Raw genomic sequence first — 25,514 nt, 5'->3', positions numbered from 1 at the left:
TTAAAGCTTCTCTTTTCCCTCTGGGGTTGCTAAGCTGAGATGATGTAAGACTGTGGCTGTAGCCACTCTTCCCCCAATATTCACATTACACATAAGAAGCCAGTCTCCATTAGAGAACCTGAGGCTGCCATAGCAAGTAGCAAAGACACGAAACAGAGGACAACCTGGTACTATCATTTGGGTCCCCGGGTGCAGACATGCTTGTTCATCCATTCTTTTTCAGCTGTATAAGTCAATAAACTCTAACTTAAGCTATTTGGAGTTGAGTTTCTGTCACTTGCAATGAAGATTCCTAACTAATACAGTTGATTTGGGATGACCCATATCCCTCTTGTCCCGTTTCCTTGGTTCATCAATTACATGTATACATGTGTGATTTTCATGCTGTGACTTTAAAACTGATCTAGAGAAAAAAGTCATTCTAGAAAACCAGATGCAGACATTTAGGAAATCCATTCACCTCTCTTAACCAGGACTTCCATGGTTTTGCGGCCACCATTGGGATTGAGGGTCATAAAATGTAGAGGTTTATCATTTTAAAACCTAAACTCTGCCGGGAACAAACAGGATTCCAACACTATGACTGATTAGTGTCACTCCAGCAGAAGAGTAGTATAATGATGGGAATACCTCTCAAAATTAAATCCTAATGAAAGGACCAGCTGGCTTGCTATCTTGATTAAGTTATAGAAGCTGAAGTCTACTAAATCACTTATCAGCAGAACTGTGATTGTTATAAGAATGAGGGAAATCGAATTAAAAAAGAAACAGAAAAGAAAAATACGAAAAAGATCAGAAACTAGTTTTTTAACTCCCTGTGCCTCAGTTTTCTCACCTGTATAATGGGGATTATAATAATATCCTATAGAGTTATTATAAAGATTAACATTTATAAAGCACTTAAACAGATCCTAGCTTATATTTTGAACCATATAAGTTTTAGCTCTTTTTTCTGTCAATGTTCTGGAGGGCAGCAAATGGCACTCTCAAGTGGTTTAGTACAAGAGAGCTTAATAAAAGAACTATTTAAGAGTAGGGAAATCCTCAATGGATAATGAAGCATTCTGAAGCTAGCAAAAGAGTGGGAAGGAGTTTGAATTCCTGGAACTGAAGGAGCAGCTACCAGAACCTAGAAGGAGAAAATTATGATGAGGTGGTTGCCTGACAGTAGCCATGTCTTTAAATGAGGATTCACAGCCAACTTGAGGCAAATTTGTAGGTAAGGAGATGGGAGAACAAATACTCTGATTTTATTTTCCTCTGTTCTACTGCTAGAGCTACCTACTGGCCAAAGTCAACCTGAAGTCAGAATAGGAGTCTGCTAATGTAGCCCGTGCAGGTCAGCCTCTGCCAGGGCACAGAGGAGAATGGAAAGGGTGAAGAGTAGATGAATGCAGCGAACAGTTGATTCCTCAACATCTATTCTTGCCCTTCATCTGGATAAAACAATCATATTCTCAATACAGAGAACATAAAATATTCAGTAAGCTACCATATCATCACAGGTTGATTTCAAATTGGCCATAGTCTCAACCTAAGCTAGGATGTTATCTACCACTGGTGTTCTTCATATAAAGACATAAGTCACAAAACATAGCTCCTAGAGTTCTCGTGGTATGGCTGGTCACCAAGGTTAGAAATCACCATGTCTTTCTTTCACTTTCCATTCTGGGAGCCCCTTACCCTCTCCCAGCACATGGAGTCCACAAAGTTCTTTACTCATTGGGGTGATCAAAACTTTCATTCCTACAATATTTGAGTTCTTGATGGCCATGTCTTTATTGGTTGGTTGTAGGTTTTTATTGACCAGGACTACTGGGTGAGGGAGTATTTGGAGTTCCTGTAGAGAATCCTCTGGATTTCAGACACAGCCTTCCTTTTTCCCCATTATATTTCAGCAGGCTATTTTCCTCTTTGGAAATGGGATCAGTCACCTTAGCCCAAAATAATGATCTCTTTCTCGCCCATTGGTCCAGCAGCACAAGGAATAAAAAATGGCCAGGGAGAATCTCAAGTTCCAGGCCTCCAGTACGAGAAATGTACTTCCTAATGGAATCATTCTTTCTCTGAGCAGTAAGATCTCTAAACCCACAAAATGGAAAGGCTTGGAAATGGAAAACAAAATTCTTTCAAATGGAGCGGTAGGAATAATAATGAAAGGTCACTTCTACCACCACCCTCTTCATTCTTGGACTTGTGTTTTTTATGTGAAAGTCTGTTAAATATACTGGCTGATGATTTAAGGCGTGATTAGATCCTGTAAGATAACAACCAGTCTCACAGAGTGGGGCATCCTGGTATGGGCCATAAATGAGCCTTAAACAATAGACACTCATTTGTTCTATTAAGCCAGCCATTGCTAAGTGCTGGGGAAAATGGCAAGACTAGTGAATTTCTAGGCATTAGCTTATTTGTTATGCTTATTTCATGATAACGTATGTCCTCCAGTACTTCTATGGAATACTGTGGTGATAGAAAAGGCATTCTGAAAGTTCATGAATGGTTACAATACTAGAAGTTCGATAAGTAGAAAAGACATGACACCTGGAATATATATTAGCTGCCACCTTCAATGATAGAAGGGGTTCAATATAATCAAACTACCCATGTAAGGCCAACTATCCCTCTTCAAGGAATAGTGCCATACTGGGAAACAGTGGTGGCTTCTTCTGTTGGTATATTGGGCACTTAGTAGTGAAAGTAGTTAGGTTAGGCTTGGTGAAATCCAATAATTAAGTGATCAAGATGACCCATCTCATGCTTGTCAGAAGCCTCTTTCCCCTGCCACCCTCCTGCTTCCTGAGTAACTGATGTGGCATGGCTTTGGTGGCAATGGTGAAAAATATGCCCAGGCTCAACCTCATGGACCCCTAACAGGAGCATCCTGTGCCCAGTCCCAGAGGGGTTGCTAGTGCAAGCAGTGGCACCTACAGCTTAGTGGGAGCAGTAGGGGGGTCTTCACAAGACTACTTCTGCACGATCATTTTAGATGTTAGACTTTACTACATATACATTATACATATATTTATCATACACAATCTCTGTTTACTATATGACCTCAAAAGCTTCATGTTTCCCAGAGATTCTGTGAACTAGTCAATATGCCTTTAATAATTTTTTCTGCTGAAATCAGCCAGGGTAATTTCTGCTGCATATACTTCAGCATCTTGATCAACTCTCAAAGGCAACACAACACCAAGATCATGATTAGAAAAGTGGTGGTAAGCATCAAGTCCCAAATAAGAGAGGAGGTTCAAAATGAAAGTGCAGGTAAATAATCAGAATTCATGGTCGGATGTGTGTGTGTAGACTGTGTCTAGGTACATAGCTCAAGCCGAGGCCATGAGCAGTCTCTAAAATCCTACCTGCTTCAGGAAGTTAGTCCAGTGACTCAATACTTTGAACTATACTAGAAACACAGGAGGCCCAGGCCTTCACCGACAATAGAGATTAGTGAGTGGGAAGGTTTCACAATGAATATGGTAATTGTTCCTAGAATTGGTATTTTAGCTGGAAATATTTAATTGTGGTAATACATCTGTTGAACTTCAAATGAGGCAGATAATAGTGTATAAAAGGTCACATTATTCATCATATACAATCACTGTTCCAGAAGTCACTGCTTGGAGCAAAACTGTTCTAGAAGATATTACTGTATGGCTCTTATCTTAGAAGAAGGTAAAAACATAAATAATGTGTATTCTTGTTAAATAAACATTTCCTTGGAAAACATCTACTCATTATCATCCCTCTTTGGATTATCTATATTTGAGTGAATTACCATCATAAAATAGCTAGAAATCATTTAGCTTATTTTTCTTTTTAACATTTAACATTTATCAAATAATGCTTTCCAGCCATTTAATTTTAATTAATTGTTTCAGCTTACCATACACTTGTAACAGGTTATTTTCCATCTTTGTCACTATGAATTGTATTTTTCCTAATTGATCATCCAGAGATGTCACTCTTTTCATCCCTGGTTAGAAGATTTTCTGTTACTGTTCATGGATTATGGTAATCTTTTTGTGTTTTGTAAAGCAGGAGGTGATGAGGCGATGTGAATGGAACTGAGTCACCCAGCCTCAGGTGCCACGAGAGGCAACATGCTCCAACAGAGGCATTTTCTTTTTTTTTTTTTAAGATTCCTTTTTTTCTTTATTTCTTCTAAAACAAAAGAAACAAACAAACAAAAAAACCCCACAAAAAACAGGATACATATGCAGAACGTGCAGGTTTGTTACATAGGTATATGTGTGCCATCGTGCTTTGCTGCACCTATTGACCTGTCCTCTAAGTTCCCTCCCCTCACCATGCACCCCTCAACAGGCCCCAGTGTGTGCTGTTCCTCTCTCTGTGTCCATGTGTTCTCAATGTTCAACTCCCACGACTCCCACATATGAGTGAGAACATGTAGTGTTTGGTTTTCTGTTCCTGTGTTAGTTTGCTGAGGATAATGGATTCCAGCTTCATCCATGTCCCTGCAAAGAACATGATCTCATTTCTTTTTATGGCTGCATAGTATTCCATGGTGTATATGTACCACATTGTCTTTATCCAGTCTATCATTCATGGGCATTTGGGTTGGTTCCATGTCTTTGCTATTGTAAATAGCACTGCAATAAACATATGTGTGCATGTGACTTTATAGTAGAATTATTTATATTCTTTTGGGTATATACCCAGTAATGGGGTTACTGAGTCAAATAGTATCTCTGGTTCTGGATCTTTGAGGAATTGGCACACTGTCTTCCACAGTGGTTGAACTAATTCACATTCCCACTAACAGTGTAAAAGCATTTCTATTTCTCCACAACCTCACCAGCATTTATTGTTTTCTGACTTTTTAATAATTGTCACCCACAGAGGCATTTTCTTTTGGAAAAGGAGTGGCAATTTGCCTTAATGACTTCTATTCTGTCGTGGGATTGAACAAGAGTAAATGGGCTGGAAAGATTGTCATCAGTGAGATATGGCATTTTTTGGATGTGTGATTTTCTCTGAGGCTTCCTGACACTGCTCTGTCTACCTAAGGTCTATTTACCTTGAGCCCTGGTCCCTTTTGGCTCTTTCCTGGTCAGAAAGAGTTTAAGAACAACAAAACTTTCACAACTCTAGAGTACCTGCAGGTCAAAATTGAAAATGAGACAATGACTCAGGTTGCTGGCAATGAGGGTAAGACTCTGATTGCAGAGAAAGCAGGGTATGCTTTGAAAATAATCAGGAAAAGTATTTAGTAATGTTTATTTAACTTAAGGTAAGCAGAGAAATGTTCCCTTTTCTCCTTCTTCTCTTCCTCCTCCTATTTTTCTGTTTTACCTACTCAGCCAGTTACATGTTTCTTTTTCAGAACTTTACATTAGAAAGGCAAAGTAAAACAATAGTCCAGTTATGCCATTGTTCTTCTGATTAAAATGGCAGCCTGTAAAGCCCCACATATCATTCTGTGGTCACATCAGACCCCCATATTTGTGGTGATGTACAAAGTACTACTTTCAACAATCAACTCAACATAAAACTATAAACCAAGTGTTTGTTGCCTAACACCAGCATTTGAATGAGATTGACCATAATGAAATACTGTTGGATATATGAGCTCAAGAGTTTTCTTTCCTACTTCTCACATTCCAGGTCTATTAAGTTATTGATTTTCACAACTGAAGGCACAAAGGACCCATGGATGTTTATGTGGTTGAACTGGAAGGCTGGGAACAGACCTTCCAAGCTTATGACAATGTATAATTTGGAGCCATCCAATGTGACCTTAATACTGGAAAGGCAAGTGAAGTTTTGCTAAGAATGTGAACTTCAAATTTACTGGTGTACTTCTGACTCATAAGCAGAGTGTTGAAATAGCTTTAGATCTCTGCTTTCTCTCAGTGCATTTCCAGCACCACTTACTACAGAATCTATCGCAAAGGCTGCCCTATCTCTACCTATTCCTAGCTTTAAGACAAGAAATTAGGGCTATACTAGGGGTTGAAGCAATCATTGAAGAAGCTATTTTTTCATTCATAATGTTACTTGTATCAACATCAGGAAAAAAAACTACCCATGCTTTTATTCGTTCATTTATTGAAATTACATCACCAGACACTGTCAGGAAAAGTGATACAAAGATAAATTACAAATGATCACTCCAGTGATAGATGATAGATCTACTATTATCTCCAGTAGATAGATGATGGGCAGATAGGTAGATAGACAAATAGATAATAAATGAATATTAAATAATCAAGTAGATGAGATAGACAAGGACAATCATTAACCTCTAAATGGTTGGTATAGCAGGACAAGGAGCTATGTAGCTATGTACAGGCTGCTATAAAGGCAGTATAGCATAAAGATTAAGGATCTGTATTTTGGTTCAAACTCTGGCTCTTCCACTTACTAGCTGTGTAACTTTAGGAAGTTTCCCTAACCCCTCTGGACATTAATTTCCTTATCTTTGAAAGGAGAATAATAGTATTTGTAGTGTTTTGTGAGGATAAGAAAAACAGCTGTTCTCAAATTGTGATCTTCTCAAAGCGTGGTTTGGGGACTTTTGGGATTCTAAGGTCCTTAAAGGGGCTATGGAAGATCAAAACTATTTTCCTAATAATATGAAGAAATGGCTTACCTTTCTCACTCCCTTTTTATCTTCATACTAATACTAATATGTTATATGCCTTTCCCTCTTATTATCTCATGAGTGTACAGTGGAGTTTTCCAGAGATCACCTGATATGTGATATATAAACAGAATGAATGCAGAAGATGGGAGAATCCAGATGTCTTTGATTAAGCCAGACATTAAAGAGATTTACAAAAACGTAAAGCAAAATCACTCTTCTCACAATTTGTTTTGAAAAATACATTAATTTCATTAAAAATATTTATTTTAGCACATTTATAATTATTTTATTTGAAATTTTAAATCTGATTTATCTGAGCTATTATTTTTAAATAAATTAATAAATATTTTGAAATTTTCTCAGTCTTAATTATATTGTAAATACAGATAGACATAACCCACATAAACCAAAGCTCTTCAGTGTCCTCATGGAAGAATATAGAAGGGATCAAAGACCACAACATTTGAGAACAGCTAAAGAGAACGTTGTTGATACATATAGGAAATATCTAAATGTTAGCTGTTACTATTATTGCTATTATGAGACCTAAAATCTAGATTGTTTGTAGTGGAAACTGTTGATGACTCAGGGGAGCAAGTGTGGTTAATGGAAACTTGGAGGACTTAATGTCTAAACTGACTTTTAAAAGGGCTGATACACTCTGCATCTCTGGCTTTAAGAGGGGGTTAATAAGTTAGCCTAGAAATTAGCCACATTGTATTGCATTGTGTTTGCAATGCATTTATCATGGTGGGATTACAAGTAGTGTGTGAGATGGTGCTGGCATTGACATAGCTGATAGTCTACTTGGAAAGCCAAAACTTTCATGTAGAAAGATAACTCATGATATAGGATTACAAAACCAGTGCTAGCTTTAGCAGGTGGATGAGAAGTGGCAAATAAAGCCACTAAGTCTTGTAAGATTTATTTTAAAAATTATTATTGAAAGGATATGTGGTTATTTTTTAGAGCAATCATTTTATTTTATCTTTATGTTTTAAAATTAAACATTTTCTGCATAAATATTCTAGCAATCCTAAGGGTGGTTGGGGATGGAAAAAAAGTGAAAATTGAACTTTTGGCTCTCTATCCAATCATGCTCCTCGATCCTGAAGTAATTGTCATGAACAGTTTGGTAAATATCTTTTCAGGCCTTTTGGTATGCATCAAATAGAGTAATAGTATCAAAATTTATAGCGCTTACCAAATACCAGACCCTATTCTAAAATATTGACCTAGATCAACTCATATAATCTTTACAAAATTCCATGTATTTACCGTTATGGAATTTACTCTTTTACAACGGTAAAAGAGTATTGTTCCTTTTTTACCACTGAGGGAGAGAGGTGTACTAGGTCACAGAGAGGCTAAGCAAATTACCCAAGTTAACAGAGCTAGTAAATGACATGCTATGCTTTATGTAGATAAATAAGCAGGTCGACAGAAACATAGATAGAAAGGTATTTAGAAAGAATATTTTTTAAAAATTATGTGAATGGGATTGTATGGTACATGTTGCTGTATGACTTGCTTTTTTCACTTATCAGTGAAATGGACCCTTACTTTATTTGATTTAAGAGTTCCACAATCTTTCCACATAGGCATATTATTAGTTTAATAAACATTCTGGACTCCTGTGATACAAATATGACAGTGTTTTATTTTTCTCCAACCATATCCCAGGTCTCAGTCCATTTGAGAGACTAAACAGAATACCGTAAATGGGGTAGCTTATAAGCAATACAAAATTGTCTCTCACAGTTCTGGAGCTGGGAAATCCAAGATCAAGGCAGATCTGGGGTCTGGTGAGGATCTGTTTTCTGGCTCATAGATGGGATCTTTTTGCTGCGTCCTCACATGGCAGAAGGGGATAGCTAGCTCTCTTGGATCTCTTTTACAAGGGCACTAAATACAATCATAAGGGCTCTACCCTCATGATGTAATCATCTCCCAAAAGCCTCACCTCCTAATATCATCACTGTGGAAGTTAAGATTTCAACATATGAATTTAGAGAAGACACAAACATTCAAACCACATTACTCCATCTAATCCTCATTTCAAACCACTTCACGACATCTAGGCCTGGTCTCTCAGTAATTTGAACAACAGCAAACTCACCATAGTCCAACTTAAAACTCCTATTTTCTCCCCTCCTCTTTGCCCCTCATTGCAGGCCTCATTACAGAACTCAAACTTGGGGTGTGGGTGTGGTGGTGGCAGTGATGAGTCAAAGGGGCAAATGTCACTTCCCTTGCCTGGAAGGGTGGCTATCAGGCTGTCTCCGTGACCTGCACAAAAGTGGTGGTTGAAACCTCCTGTGTGACAGGTGTCCAAATGCTGGATCATTTATGAGACATGTGTGAGTTCTGTGCCCCTGGGACTTCCATGAGAGACAAGCAGAGCTTTATATAGAGCTAGAATCCTTAAAAGACCTTCCAGTATGAAAGTGGAAAACAACAGGTGCTGGAGAGGTAAACAACAGGTGCTGGAGAGGATGTGGAGAAATAGGAACACTTTTACACTGTTGGTGGGACTGTAAACTAGTTCAACCATTGTGGAAGTCAGTGTGGCGATTCCTCAGGGATCTAGAACTAGAAATACCATTTGACCCAGCCATCCCATTACTGGGTATATACCCAAAGGATTATAAATCATGCTGCTATAAAGACACATGCACACGTACGTTTATTGCAGCACTATTCACAATAGCAACGACTTGGAACCAACCCAAATGTCCAACAACAATAGACTGGATTAAGAAAATGTGGCACATATACACCATGGAATACTATGCAGCCATAAAAAATGATGAGTTCATGTCCTTTGTAGGGACATGGATGAAACTGGAAACCATCATTCTCAGCAAACTATCGCAAGGACAAAAAACCAAACACCGCATGTTCTCACTCATAGGTGGGAATTGAACAATGAGAACACATGGACGCAGGAAGGGGAACATCACACTCCGGGGACTGTTTTGGGGTGGGGGGAGGGGGGAGGGATAGCATTAGGAGATATACCTAATGCTAAATGACGAGTTAATGGGTGCAGCATACCAACATGGCACATGCATACATATGTAACTAACCTGCATGTTGCGCACATGTACCCTAAAACTTAAAGTATAATAATAATAAAATTTAAAAAAAAATGAAAGTTGAAGAACTTCACTGTCTTCTACAGACTTTCAGTGGAGAGGAAAAGATCTACGGGGAGAAATTGAAACCCCTCTGCTATGCTACTCTGTGAGATATTAATTTACACTCCCCATGTGGTATGAGATTCCCAAACAAGAATTAATTAATATATGTATGAGTGCAGAATCCCGGGAAGTTCAGATGAGACAGATGCAAAAGCGCTCTATGGGTCTGCTTTCATAAACTAGGGCCCAATTCTACCAAAGATAAGCTCACACTAAAAAATTACAAACCACAAGAAGAGAGAAATCACCATGAGAGAGAAAGAGGATGTCTGTACATACAACACACATGAGAAAACATCCCCAGAGAACTAACAATACTAGAACAATATAAAGAGACGATAAGATAAAGTTTAAATGAAAAAAGCCCCTATGAAATAATAGAAAAAAATATAAAACATATTTTCTGTACTTTCCAAATCTTTTATAAAATTTTTATAGATTTAACCTTTTTTTTTTTTTTCCTTGAGACATAGTCTCACAGTGTCACCCAGGCTGGAGTGCAGTGGCATGATATCAGCTCACCACAACCTCCACCTCCCAGATTCAAGTGATTCTCCGGCCTCAGCCTCCCAGGTAGCTGGGACTACAGGTGCCCATCACCACGCCAGGCTAATTTTTGTATTTTTAGTAGAGATGGGGTTTCACCATGTTGTCCAGGCTGGTCTCAGGTGGCCAGGCTGGTCTCAAACTCCTGACCTCAGATGCTCCATCGCCTCGGCCTCCCAAAGTGCTGGGATTACAGGTGTGAGCAGCCACCATGCCTGGCCTAGATTTAACTCTTTAATCTACCTACAATTTATTTGTGCAGATGGTGCAGGAATCTAGTTAGTTTTTCCAAGTGATTGTCTATTTCCCCAAAATCACTTTTTAAATATTTTTTGTTCACTGATTTTGAAATGCCAAGCTAATCAAAATGAATTCCTAAATATTTTATATATATGTGAATATCTTTCAAGATGCTATTCTGCTTCATTTTCTATTGCTATACCAACACATTTTTTTATTAATTTAATTTTTAGCATGTTTTGATATTAGGTTAGGAAAGTGGTCTTTCATATTTCTTCTTGTTCTGTATTTTTTTTTAATTATTTTCTACCTTTTAAATTCTAGACCATACATTCTCAACGACTTGTGTGATATCACCCCCAAGAGGGTGAAAATTAGTTTTTAGTGAGCAAAAAAAATCTTATTGTTTTATGCATAAGAAAAACCAGATATAAATGCAGTAGATAAACAGATACATATCAGTGGTATTAATATTTTATAGGGGGATGATTAGAAAAAAAATAAAGGGGCTCTTTAGGGTGGTGATAATATTAACATTAATAATAATAATAAGTTGAAAGACATTGTTTTAGATGAATTTTAAAATTGGCTTGTCAATTCCTACCACTAATTTTTGCAAAAGAAGACCCTGGAGACCAGAGAGATGTGATTTGACCTAGGTTGCATTGAAAATTAGAAGCAGATCTGGGATGAACACCCACTCTTGACTTTTAGTTTTAGATTCTTTTCACTGTACTGCCTATCCTGATCTCTCCTGGCACCTAGAATATAAAATCACTCCCAGGCCTTTCAGCAGCTTCTGCACATTGGCCAGTCCTGAGCACAAGCTATCCATAACCCTCCTGCTCTAGTCCAGGAAGTCTGTTTCTGAATCTCGTTGTTGATGTCTGTCTTTTGTCCTGTCCCTTCTGTTCCCCATTTTGTTTCTCTTTCTTAAATCTTTGTTAGTCAATACTGGCATCAGCTGGAGTCCTCGAGATGAGAACAGAGAGAAGGATGTTGATACTCTGAAATCTGGGCTCAAGGCTCTACTGAAACTTAACCAGAATTTCAGAAAAACAGAAGCTCTCTGGGCAACGTTGGTCAGAAAAGTCTAAGAGATCATAGAGGATGAGAAAAAAATGAAAACAGAGGAAGAGGAACACAGCCATGAATAAAGGAGCAGGTGACAAAATGTTAACAATTGCTGAAGCTGGGGTCATTATGCTATTCTCTCTACTCTTGCAAATGAACGAAATTTTTCATAATAAAAAGTAAGCAAAGTAAAAACTTCAAATTTTCATCAAATTCAGAGGCTCTACTTTTCTACCAACTCATACTTCCTCTGAATTTCCTTTGACGGGCTCTGAAGCAAGTATCATTATCCATCTTTTTTCTCTTTTCTTTGATTTGCTTTCTCTCCAACCACTCCTGCTGTTTCTGACTCCGTTATGAAGGTAGAATGGTGGGGAAAGAAAATAAAGGAGAAGGGGGTAAAGTTCTTTGAACTTAGAAGGTGTCATCTATAGTTCTTGTAGTTCTCTCTTGGTTATTGAAGCCCTTTGTCATATTAGGCATCCAATGTCTCTTTCTCTTTGTGATGCCTTCATGGTGTTTTGGAAGGCCACTCCATGACTACTATAATCACAGGTTACCTCCTGATGACACAAATCCCTGATGGCTACTATACACTTTCTCTTTACAACTCTGCCTGTGGAAGCCACCAGATGGATCTCAATAATTACCTCTCTCGTGGTATTCATCCTTGTGTAGTCCCACGTTATACCACCTTTGATTTAATACAGGAGAAATTATGGTATATCCTTCCAAGGTTAGGTTATAAAACATTCTGTAGCAGCTGGGCATGGTGACTCACACCTTTAATCCCAACACTTTGGGAGGCCAAGGCAGGAGAATTGCTTGAGGCCAGCAGTTCAAGACCAGCCTGAACAACATAGTGAGACCCAATCTCTATAAAATAAATACATGAATAATAATAAAAAAAACATACTGTAGCTTCCCTCTTGGCCTCTCCCCACCCCTCTCTACCATATTGCTTGCTCCTGAAGAACTCAGCAACTATGCTGCAAACAACCCTATGAAGACTACTGAAGCCACCTTCTAACAGCCATGTGAGTGAACTTGAATATGGATCCTACAGCCCCAGTCAAGCCTTCAGATGATGGTAGCCCCAGATAACAGCTTGGGTGCAATCTCATAAGAGACTCTGAGCTAGAATCATCAGCTGAGCTGCTCCCAGATTGCTGATCCTTAGAAACAGTGTAATACATTAAACATGTGTTGTTTGATGCTGATAAATTTGGGGATTATTTGTCATATAGCAGTAGATAACTAATACACTTCCTCAGCTCTGGCCTTAGCAGTCCATCCCTGGGGTTGCTTTATCTCTGAAAGCAGACCTCTTGGGAATGGTCTTTTCATTACAAATCTAATGGTCTTTTCATTACAAGCAACAGCGATGTTTACTTAGTCCAAAGAAAACATGAATCTTTGCTCTGCTCTCTGCGGAAGTGCAACTTGCTCTGCCTGTGGCCTTCTCTCCTCTCGTTGACATTGCAGAGATCAGACACGAGGCTCTATAACTTTAAACTCAAAATAATCTTCCCCAAAATTCTCTTGTGCTCCATTTTTTAATGGGTTTTTATATAATTTTCCAGGGCTGCGGTAACAAGTTATGCCAAACTTAGTAGCTTAAAATGGCAGAATGTTATTCTTTTACAGTTCTGGAGGCAGAAGTTTAAAATCAAGTGTCAGTGAGACAATGTCCCCTCCAATGTCTTGAGGGGAGAATCCTTCCTTTTTTCTTCCAGCTTCTTTCTGGTAGCTCCAGGCACTCATTGGTCCTCAATCTTTGCCTCTATCTTCATATGGACTTTTCTTCTCTGTCTTTACCTTCTTTTCTTGTGTCTTTTATGAGGACACTTGTCATTGGATTTAGGGCCAATTTGGGTAATCTAGGATGATCACTCCTTAAGATTCCTAATTAAATCTGTGAAGATCCTTTTTCCAAATAAGGTCACATTCAACAGTTTTGGGAGTTAGGACTTAGATATTATTTTTGGAGGCTACCATTCAACTGTAACTTGTGAGTTACTTTATTTCAACAGTCACCCAGGTGGTAAGGAAAAAATATCCTAATTACTCTTGGATCCCCCTTCATTTACCTTGAAAGGGGCGAAAAATCATTCTTTGTCTTTTGTTTGGGCTGGAGAGAAATATTGCCTTAAAGTTATCATGTATTCTGGTTTAGACCTCTTGACCCTGTGTAATTACTAATAGTGCCCTCTTTTGCTCTCAAAGTGTTGTAGTTAGGATAAGTAACATAAAAGTCCCAATTAAGGTTTTGGCCAACTTTTAGCAAGTCTTACAGGTAGGTATTTATAACTTTTCTTTAGAATCTTGGGACCCTTGGTACCCAAATGTCTCAGAGATGACAGAAAATGTTTTATCTGACATACAATTATGATTTTTATAATACTTATTTCCTTAAAAGTGAATTCCTCAGAGGTTTGGGGGTTTTATAATCATGTAGCAGGTATCATAAGGAAGAGAAAAGGGACCAAAAGTGAATATTTTAATGACTACATTTTTAAAAAGAATGTCTGAAAAGATCTGATCTGAAAATATAAGGCATGAGCAAGGCTTCTCACCCAAGAAGTTCTTTAAAATTTACGGGTATACAAATAATGTTTTCCTATATCCAATCCTACAAAGAAAGGAAAGTGTATTTGGCATCTTAAAAGTGGGGTCCACTAAGTTTCATTCTTTTATTCTTCCTGCTCAAACTTATGATGGGTTAAGAATCAGGGCTGCATGTAGAGGCAGGAACAATTCCAACAGGCAAAAGACAAGACCAAGTCAGCCAAAGCCACAATCTATGGAAAAACTAGCCTCATTGGGTTGATTAATTGATTCTCCTCATGATGTTGGGATATTGCATTCTCAGTTTCCAACATGGGTGGATAAATCCCAGATGAGAGGTAAACGAGCTTTCTCAGTGTTCTGCAACAGAGGAGTCTTTGTTTTTATTGTTTGTTTACTCATTCATATTCATATGTCAAACTTTTCTTCAATATATGCTGTATTCAAGTCACTTGAGGAAGATTTTCCAGGTTTTTAGGTCGCAGTTTCTTTCTATGTTAAATGAAATTGCGTTTATAATCTGGTTCTGAACTATTTGGAGGGATAACCATCTTTTCAAATGGCCAGTTACTACTCTTCCTCCAGATTTTAATTTAAATGTCACTTCTTTCAATACTTCTTCCTAAAAACACCTGACCCATCCGTCTTAGGCTAAGATAGATACTCGTTTATGAGTTTCCCAATCCTTTGTGCTTCTTTTGTCACAGGATAACTGTGCTTTATTATAGTTGCTTGTTTAATTGTGTGCCTCCTCTTCAAGATTTTATGTACCTTGAGGAGAGACTCAGATGTCTATTTTGCTTGTTCTCCAATGTTTACCCACGTAATTTGACATGGAGCCAGTACTCTATCCACCTGTGTTGAATAACTGAAGAAACTTAATGTATTGGTGGTTCTTACCCATTTTTGGATCACGAACACTTGAATAATGGATGAAATCTGTGGAACACTTTCAGTGGGTTTGTAACCACCATCCAGGCTTAGTTACGAATTCTGGGTTAAAAACCCCTAGGCTGGTTGATTTATCAATCAACTACCAGCCCTAATATTCTAAGATGCTATGAAATCATTAGTCTCCAAACTTTCCAGAACACAGATTTCAGTATCCCTTAGTGCAAGAGATAAAGCGGAGTTCAACATGAACACAAAGAGATATCACATGACTGTACATGAGTGATGCCCCCAAATAATAAAAGGCATTTCAGAGAAGAAAAGCCTCCTAAAGTCATGAAGGTTTTTGCATTGGAAGGGCCTTACACTTCCTCCATTAAGAATTTTCAAAGCAAGAATTCTCTTTTGCCATTCTCCACAACACTTACCCTCTGCTTGACATAGTGAGAAAAAGGAACTCACATTTTTTTAAACAAAAGTTGAAAACGGTTGGCCCATAGCTTGTATTCAGCTGAAGAGCACCTTTTCCCCACTTCTTTAATGGTGTTTTAAAATTCAAAGAATTCCACATTTCAATATCTAGATTTCTTGGTTTATTTCATAAAACAGAGACTGAAAACGCTGAATCACCTTTCCCATATCAAACTGTCTAGAACTGAGGAGATTTCCTTACACAGGGCTCTCCAGTTTGTCATAGTCTAGACCACTCCCTAATTTTAGATACCTGGTCTGTTCAGTCATGTACATTACCTTTCTATACCCTGTGGCTGGAGTGTGCTGCATGTGAGTGGGGTGGGAAGACTTGGTTAGTAGCATTTGCTAATTTCCATAATGTAAATTCTCCCACTATGGTCAATTTCAGTCAACCAACCTGATGTCAGTCTGTTTGCTAGATTTCTTAAAATTTAACAGTCCTCTCTCATGAAGAAGTACAAGCTGGTTTCAGCATACTATTATTATTTGTGATCTTAAAATATTAGAAAACCAATTTCATTTAAGTTGAACCAAAACTTCACTTCCTCTACTTCTCACATATATTCCTAGATCAACCCTCTTTATCAATTCAGAAAACTCTTTGGGTTTGTTTCATAGCCTTGCAATTATTAATAAAATAATTTTTGTTGTGTATATGTAAGGTATACAACATAATGTTATGAGACACATATATAGTAAAATTGTTACTATAGTGAAACAAACATATCCATTATCTCACATAATTTTTGCCATTTTTCTTACCTGTGGCAAGAACAGCTATAATCTATTCATTTAACAAAAATCCTGAATACAATACACTATTATTAGCTACAGTCCTCATGTTGAACATTTGGTCTTCAAATTTGTTCACCTGCATATCTGCTACTTTGTATCTTTTGACCTGCATCTCCCAATTTCTCCCCACCACTCAGCCCTTGGTAACCACTGTTTTATTTTCTATCTTTGTATCTTTGACTTTTTTTTTAGATTCCACATAAAAGTGAGATTCTGCAATATTTTTCTTACTGTGTCCAGCTTATTTCACTTAGCATAATGTCCTCCAGCTTCATCCATTTTATGGTAACTGCAGGGTCTGCTTTATTAAGGCTGAATGATATTCCATTGTATATGTACACACCACAGCTTCTTTATTCATTCATCTGTCGACAGACACTTTGGTTGTTTCCATATCTTGGCTATTGTGAATAATGCTACAATGAACTTGGAAGTGCAGATTTTTCTTTTCAATGTGGTGATTTTATTCCCTTTGGGTATATACACTTAAGAGGAGTAGCTGGATCATATGGTAATTCTATTTTTAATTTGTTTAGGAACCCACATATAGTTTTCCATAGTGACTTCACCAATATATACTCCCACTAACAGTGTACAAGAGTTCTCTTTTCTCCATACACTTACTAACACTTATCTCTTGTCTTTTTGATAATGGCTATCCTAATGGGTACGAAGTGATATCTTACAGTGGTTTTCTTTTTTTTCTTTTTTTGAGATGGAGTTTCACTCTTGTTGTCCAGGCTGGAGTGCAATGGCACGATTTCGGATCACTGCAACCTCCGCTTCCTGGGTTCAAGCGATTCTCCTGCCTCAACCTCCCCAGTAGCTGGGATTACAGGCACCTGCCACAATGCCTGGCTAATTTTTGTGTGTTTAGTAGAGACAGGGTTTCACCATGTTGGCCAGGCTGGTCTTGAACTCCTGACCTCAAGTGATCAGCCCGCCTCAGCCTCCCAAAGTGCTGGGATTATAGGCGTGAGCCACCAGGCCCAGCCTCTTATACTGGTTTTGATTTGCATTTCCCTTATAACGATGTTGAGCATCCTTTTATATACCTGTTGGCCAACTTTACATCTTTCTTAGAGAAATGTCTATTCAGGTCCTTTGCCCATTTTTAAAATTATGTTATATGTTTTCTTGCTATTGAGTTGTATGAGTTCTTTATAAATTTTGGATATCCACCTCTTATTCAATAGATATTTTACACTTTTTTTCCCCAATCTGTAGGTTGTCTTTTCATTTTGTTGTTCCCTTTCATGCGCAGAAACATTTTAGTTTCATGTTGGACCTTTTTTTTTTTTTGCTTTTAAAGGAGGAAGTACCAGAGAGTACTATCAAAGTTTCAAAGTGTGTCTTTTTCTCATCTAGTTTCAGAAATTAATTAAGGCATATGATAGAGTTTGGATCTGTGTCCCTGCCCAAATCTCATATTAAATTGTAATCTCCAATGTTGTAATCTCCAGAGCCTGGTGGTAGATGATTGGATGATAGGTGCAGTTTCTCATGAATGGTTTAGCACCATCTCCTTGGTGCTGTTCTCCTGATAAGAGTTTTCACAAGGTCTGGTTGTTTAAAAGTGTGCAGCAACTCTCCCCTCTCTCTCTTGCTCCTATTCCAACCATAGGAGGTGCTCACTCCCCCTTCATCTTCCGCCGTGATCGTAGGTTTCCTGAGGCCACCCCAGAAGCAGAAGCCACTATGCTTCCTGTGCAGCCTGCAGAACCATGACCCAATTAAACCTTTTTTCTTTATAAATTACCCAGTCTTGGGTCTTTCTTTATAGCAGTGCGAGAACAAACTAACACAGTGGATCCTCAAAAACTGGTATCATATTACAAAAAGATGCAGAACAAAAACCCCAACATGATAAGAGTAGCAATACTGGAATTGTGTGATTACACATGATTTCTATTTTATTCTGTGTGCTCTTCAGAATTTTCCAATCTTTCTACAATAGATACGCATTGCTTATGGAAATGTCTCCCTATCATACTATAAGGCAAAATTTAATGATATCAATTCCAGTACATGTTTAGTATAGAGGTAAATAACCTTCACTTTGTCATATAGAAAACAAAATGATCTTCAGGTCTCTGTCATTTACATAGTTAGGATGGCACATTGCTGGATGATCTGGTATAATCTTATTAGCCAAATGTTCCTATGAAATAAGAAATGTAAATAATTAGAAATGAAGCTAGATGCATGAGAAGAGTATCCTGCGTAGGGGCAGAAAGTATTAATGGGCTAGAATTGGGATAGAGGAGGGTGGTCAGTTGCATTTTGAAGAGCCAATTTCTGTTTACCATATGTTTTTCCTGATAAGTAAATAAATGGTACAGAAAGTTCCTTATACACTCCATTTTGCCAGGACTTTCCTAGTAGCAGTGAACCAACTTTCATCACATTGGCAAGAACCACACCCAGGAAATTTCAGAGTTCTTTGGCCTTGAGCTCATATATTTCATAAATGTCTAAAGCTCTTTTGCAATTCAAGCAGCTCTAGTCACTGGAATCTTGTACACCCGCACACGATATTTTCTAATCCTCTCCTAGAACTTTCTTTGAAATGATAACTTCCAAATAGATTTTTAAATAGGAGAAATTTATGTGTGTGTGTGTGTGAGATAATGCCATGGCATTGATGTCTGAATTACATAGAGCTTAATAAATATATTAAGTCAATGAACTTAACAAATTCCCTGAATAGACCATTTTTTTAAAAATATCCCCAAGAGAAGACATTTTTACTCACAATGAATACCCAGAAGACTGACTGGCAGCAAAATAATTTTCATTATAAAAGGAATAAATATATTTTATAGCTAAAAACAGGAGAATAGAATTGGTACACCTGATTACAATATTAAAGATAGGCTCAGTTGAAATAAAAATGTACTATATATAGTAGTGATATAAAAGAAGCAAAACATGATGTTTGTAACTTTTTCTTTTAAAAAATGCTTGTGTAATTACTACAATGGGCTTAAATACACAAACTAAGCTGACATCATTGAGTTCATTAATGATTCTCAAAATTACTCAAACTCATTAGTCATATTTGGAGGATTTTTAGAAGCCAATTTACTCTTCTGAAAACTAATCAATAAAGGGGGAGAATTAGTTCTGAGCCATCTGTACATTAAGATAGCCAAATAATCATAAAGAGAAAGTCTCTCTTTACAGATAATTCCAAGAAATAAATGCATAAGGAATTATAGAATTAAAATATCACTATTTGGCAGCCCAGAACAAAATAACCAATCTAGGTGAAAACCCTTATAATCTGCTAAAACTGTTAGATGAAACACTGTGAGAAGTCTCTAATAGATGAATCAAATTTGCAATGCCTGAATGCCTGTTCAATATTAACATCACAAAGAGAGAAAGATACTAACTAGACATGGCAAGCTCCCCAGGTGATACAAAATGAATTTATAACTAGCTCTGAAGTATTGCTGCCTAAAAATGAAACCTGAGCTTATCTGAGTCTTTAGATCAAACCACAAGTTTATGGGAAATTAAAGGGCAGAAGAACATGGCAAATGACACCACAGGTCTGTGAAAAACAAAATCCAGAGTGTGGGATTTGATTCAACATAATACGGATGGAAGTAGTGAGTATATAGGAACCAAGATGAGCCACGTGTTGAATGATGTTGAAAGTGGACGATAGATGCATGAGGGTGTGGTAAAATATTATCTCTATTCTTTTATGTGTATCAACTAGCTATTAGAGTAGTGCTTCATAACAAACAATCACAAAGCTTCAGTGGCATGCCACAATGAATATTTGTTACTCACGCCTCTGTGGTTGACTGTTAGTGGCTTAGGTGGTGCTGCTGATCTTGGCTGGGCTTTCTCATGTCTGGGGGTTAGCTGGCTGTCAGCTGCCTGACGATGTCCATGGTTGGAGAACTGAAGCATCTCAGCTTTGCTTCACAAACCTCTCATTCTTCAACAGCCCAGACAGGCACATGTTTACTTCTGTGACAGGTGCAAGAAGACAAGTGAAATACATAAAGCCTCTACAGGCCTTGGCTTCAAAGTAGCTTCATTCTATTGACCATGGCAGAAGGTTAGAGTGCAACAAAGTTTTGTGGCCAAAGGAATGGATGCAGGTGAGAAATTTAGGCCAACATATGTTTGCAATTTTTCATGATTAAACGTTTACATAAATAGCTATGTACAATGTAGACAATACCAACAACTGAATAGAGATAACAATATTTTGATACTAAAACAGTTTACCTAAAGACTGTGATGCATTCAATTTTTGCTATTTTTTTCATAAATAATTGATGGGATAATAATACCTTCTTCATGAAAGCTTTATAAATATTAAATGAGGCTTTGTTTGTAAAGTGCTTTGCATAGTGCTTGATACCTAAATACCCAATAAATAAAAATAAAAACAACAACAATAATAATTGCTGCTACTGTTACTGTTATTATTAGCCAAAAGTTCTGTGCCCTGAAGAGATCATAGTCACGATAAGATAACACCTCTGACTTTACCTTTAGATTAAATGAATTATTTGATTATATATGCCAAATCTTATTTCCAAACAATGCAAGTAAACTAATTGTGAACATACTGAAAGACATAGCTGTCAGAATATTTTTGCAGCTTTGTTTATGGAAGCAAAATACAAATGAATAAACAGAAAACTTGGGTATAATCTATATTTCCAAAAACAACAGAATGCTTAAATAAGTTTTGGTATAAACTGACAAGAATGCCATGCATTATGGATAATAAAGTTAGGGAAGAATATTTGATGTTGTATACTACAACTTTACTCTGTAATATAACTTTATTTTGTATGAATGTTTGGATTCATGGAGATACACATAAATGTTAACAATAATTTTCCTTTAGTGACAAGATTGTCCTTTTTCATAGAATTTATTTTTAGAGCAGTTTTAGGTTCACAGCAATATTGAGCAGAAGGTACAGAGCTTTCCTATATACTCTGTGACCCATACATGCATTATCAACATCACATATAAGAGTAGTACATTTGTGGCCGGGTGCGGTGGCTTATGCATGTAACCCCAGCATTTTGGGAGGCCGAGGTGGGCGGATCACGAGGTCAGGAGATTGAGACCATCCTGGCTAACACGGTGAAACCCCGTCTTAACTAAAAAAAAAAAAAAAAAAATTACCTGGGTGTGGTGACAGGCACCTGTAGTCTCAGCTACTTGGGAGGTTGAGGCAGGAGAATGGTGCGAACCCAGGAGGCGGAGCTTGCAGTGAGCAGAGATGCACCACTGCACTCCAGCCTGGGAGACTCCATCTCAAAAAAAAATAATAAAAAAAAAAGAGTAGTACATGTGTTACAATTGCTGAACATACCTTCAAGAATTATTACCACCCAAAGTCCATAGTTTACATTAAGGTGCACTCTTGGTGTTTTAGATTATATGAATTTGGGCAAATGCATAATGACATGTATCTATCATTATAGTATCGAATAGTGTAGTTTCACTGCCCTACAAATGCTCTCTGCTCTGTCTATTTATCCCTCCCTCCACACTAGCCCCTGGCAACCACTGATGTTTTTACTGTCTCTATCGTTTTGCCTTGGATTATTCTTTCTACTTTGTTTACAATACATTTTTGAACCAAGAATAGCTTCATGAAACCTAAGTGTCTGATATACTGTTTCAGGGGATAGGTGATGGAATCTAAGAATCACTGATGTAGACAAAGCCAATAGCTATATCTACAAGTGCATAATTGATTTGTTTAAATTATTACTTCTAATAATGATAACAAATTGCTCAATTGATAAATGCTTGTGCTAACTTGTTAGAAGCTCCACGCAGCTAAAATAGTCAAATCACTTGCCTGTAGCCATAGCATCACACAATGAGGTATGTTAAAATGATTAAAACTTTGACTTCCTTCAAAAACATGTTCCCCTTAAGGCAAGATGGGATATGGACTTTGACTAGAACTAGAAGCATGTAGGCGGAGGAGTATCCATAGTGGAAAAGCATTTTCCAGCATTAAGTTCAACCAGGGAGGCAAAAAGGGCAGACTTTAAAAATGGATCCAGGCCAGGAGCTGTGGCTCATGCCTGTAATTCCAGCACTTTGGGAGGCAAGGCAGGCAGATTCACTGAAACCCATGAGTTTGAGACCAGACTGGGCAACATAGTGAGACCCCATCTCTTAAAAAAAATTATAAAAATTAGTCAGGTGAGGTGGTAAAAGCCTGTAATCCCAACTACTCAGAATGCTGTATTTATTGAGCCCGGGAGGTCAAGTCTGCAGTGAGTTGTGATCGTGCCACTGCACTTCAGCTTGGGTGATAGAACAAGACCCTGTCTCAAACAAAACAAAACAAAACAAAACACATACACACAAAAAAAAACCAAAAGTGGATCCAGTGTGTATTATTGGTCTTCCAAAGGTATTAAAACTCTTAAGCAATGATTTTTATTTGACTCTTGTGAAAGCAATGGAAATGTCCATTCTTATTTTAGTTTATTGGGTTGGCCCTGTATAGATAATTTAGGATAAACATTCCAGAGCCTTCCTGGGATTATTGGTAGAGTGCTTCCTACTCAGCACCTCCATAATTGCAACATTGTGAGAAATCTGAGGGAAAGTAACAACCTACCATTTGGAATAGGCACCTTGAGTTGGTTTTAGTCGTTTGAGAAATAGGTCTTCATTTGACTCTCCTCAAGACCACTAGGAGGGCATAATATAATAATGAGAAATACTATATTTCATATGAATTAGACAAGTGATATTTGCATATCAAGCCCACTATTAGTGCAATACCTCGATTTATAGCATTTGTGTAAATAATGAACTGCACAGTAACTATAGTTCAATGTAGACAGGTGACTACCTTTCAGGCATGGAACGTCATTTTGATAATGTAGATTGACAAAAAAAATGTTAAAATAGAACTCATTTTTAAAATTTGCATACATTATAACAAAAGGAAAAAGAACGTTCACTTTGCTTATAAGAAAAAGTAAGAAAAAAATGAATAATTCAAGGCAAATTTACCAATTATTCTTATTACAAAGCCATTGACATATTGTGTGACTAGTTCTTCATTTATCACCTATTTTGTATATTTCCAGTCAGAAGAAAATTGTGAGAAGATCAATTCACAGTTTATAAATCAAATCATTGAATATTAACTTTGATTTTGTCTCTGATACTTTCTAACTTGAATAAGTAGATGAGCCATTCTGAACATTAGTTTTCCCACTGGCAAGAAAAAGACATTTTGTATGTGCAATATATTTTTTAGCCAATCATAAGAAGGTTGTTACAGTTATACACACAAACACAAAGTACTTCTGATATTGGTGCTATTAAGTATTTTTTTTCTAGGTTAATGAAGAACATTTAAAATACAACTTGTGATATTACATTTTCCAGACTGGTAGGAATTCTGGCACTGAGATTTACCTAAGTTTCTCTCCATTATATTCACTCATTATTCATATTGGCATTAACATGGTGGGCACCTACCATACCTTCAGTTTTATTCTTGGCAGTGAAGATCAAAGACGATTGAACAAGATGAAGTCACTGCTCAATGGAATGTATATTCTAATAGGTGAGACAGGCAGTAAATAAACAACTGAGTTAACTTCATATAGTTGTAGGTACTGTGAAGAAAATCAGAGTAACAGGAGAGTGTTTGGAGAACCTTGAATAGAAAGTGATCTAAGAAGATATCTCTGTAGAAGAGGCACTGTAACAAAATCATAAGAAGATACCAGCCACACAAGAATCTGCGAGAAGAGCTTTTCAGGCAGAGGCAAGGAGCCAGTGCTAAGATCCTGAGGCCAGGAGTAGCCTTATAGAGTAGCAGAAAGTAGGCCACCATGGCTGAAGCTTAGTTGGCTAGGAGAGCTGGGGGAGGTGTAGAGTGGGAAGGCTGGAAATTGGGTTTCTAAGCATAACCAAAGGCAATTGAAAGGTTACAAGCAACAATGATCAAATATCGAGTGAGCCCTACAAAACAATTGTGCAGTGAAAACTTTTCCATTTATTTCAGAAAAAAATATTTAAAAAAATTTTTTCCCTTCATTTGGTAATATCAAGCTGCTAGGATAGTATTTATGAACTAATTTATTTTAAAACACATTCAAATGGTCCTGGTATATGCCAGAAAATTCCCATCTCTTAAAGGTCTCTCTGCATTCCAGAAAATCATGCTCGCATTTGTTAAAATGTGCTTTATGATCTCAAAATGCTGGGTTAAAGAGTTTCCTTAAATGAGCTGCCATAAATTAGACTGCCTGAATGCTGCAGATTACACCATAATTTGTTTTCTGCCAAATAGATAATGCATTCAGCACATCATATTTATTAGAGCTGCTAAACATCTACACTTTGCTCTCTAATTAGGCTTTTCTTGTTACTGTGTGTTCCAAAAAATATGACTGCTCCATTCCTTAAGGCTGATGAGCAGGATTAGAGTTAATTCAAACAAGAGTAGGTTTAACCTTTGTTCAGTTGTGTTTATCCAGATTATTCAGCATCAAGGGCCTGCTGCTGAGTGGTAGAGTCCTGTCAAGATAGGCCTGGCTACCTTCGTGTCGCATGCCTGCCATTCACTTAATTCTGCCCTATTTGTCATGGTAGCTGAAGGATGTCTCAATCAGCAACATCTGGAAAGTTACTTGAGAAACTTCTTGTTGATCAGTTACTCATTGTGAGACACACACAGGTTTGGTTAAGCAGAGACTGGCTTAATTATTGGTGAGGGTTTCTGCTTTTCAGGACATGACTAAAATTTTACTTTGTCTATGCCATTTTTAACTCAGAACAACAAGCTGCCAGGAATACAATTGTTGGGCTCTACTTACAATTCTTTCTTTGTGTAATACAAGTTCATCAAATGTGCTTCAAGGGAGTTTGGATTGGGAAGGACACATGGGGAGATTTTGGAAATCAGTTATTTTCAATTTCTTAAACTGAGAGAGAGTTATATTGTATTTGCTTTATAATTAATCACTGGAACCTACATATATGTTTTATATACTTCAGGTATATATGTTTATTTCATGTTTTAAGAAAGTGTGGTTCACGTATGTCTATAAATGTGTAATACATTTCTTTTAAGA

Source organism: Pongo abelii, chromosome 11 (genome assembly GCF_028885655.2).
Source record: "Pongo abelii isolate AG06213 chromosome 11, NHGRI_mPonAbe1-v2.0_pri, whole genome shotgun sequence".
Taxonomy (NCBI): domain Eukaryota; kingdom Metazoa; phylum Chordata; class Mammalia; order Primates; family Hominidae; genus Pongo; species Pongo abelii.
This window is presented reverse-complemented; position numbering follows the sequence as displayed.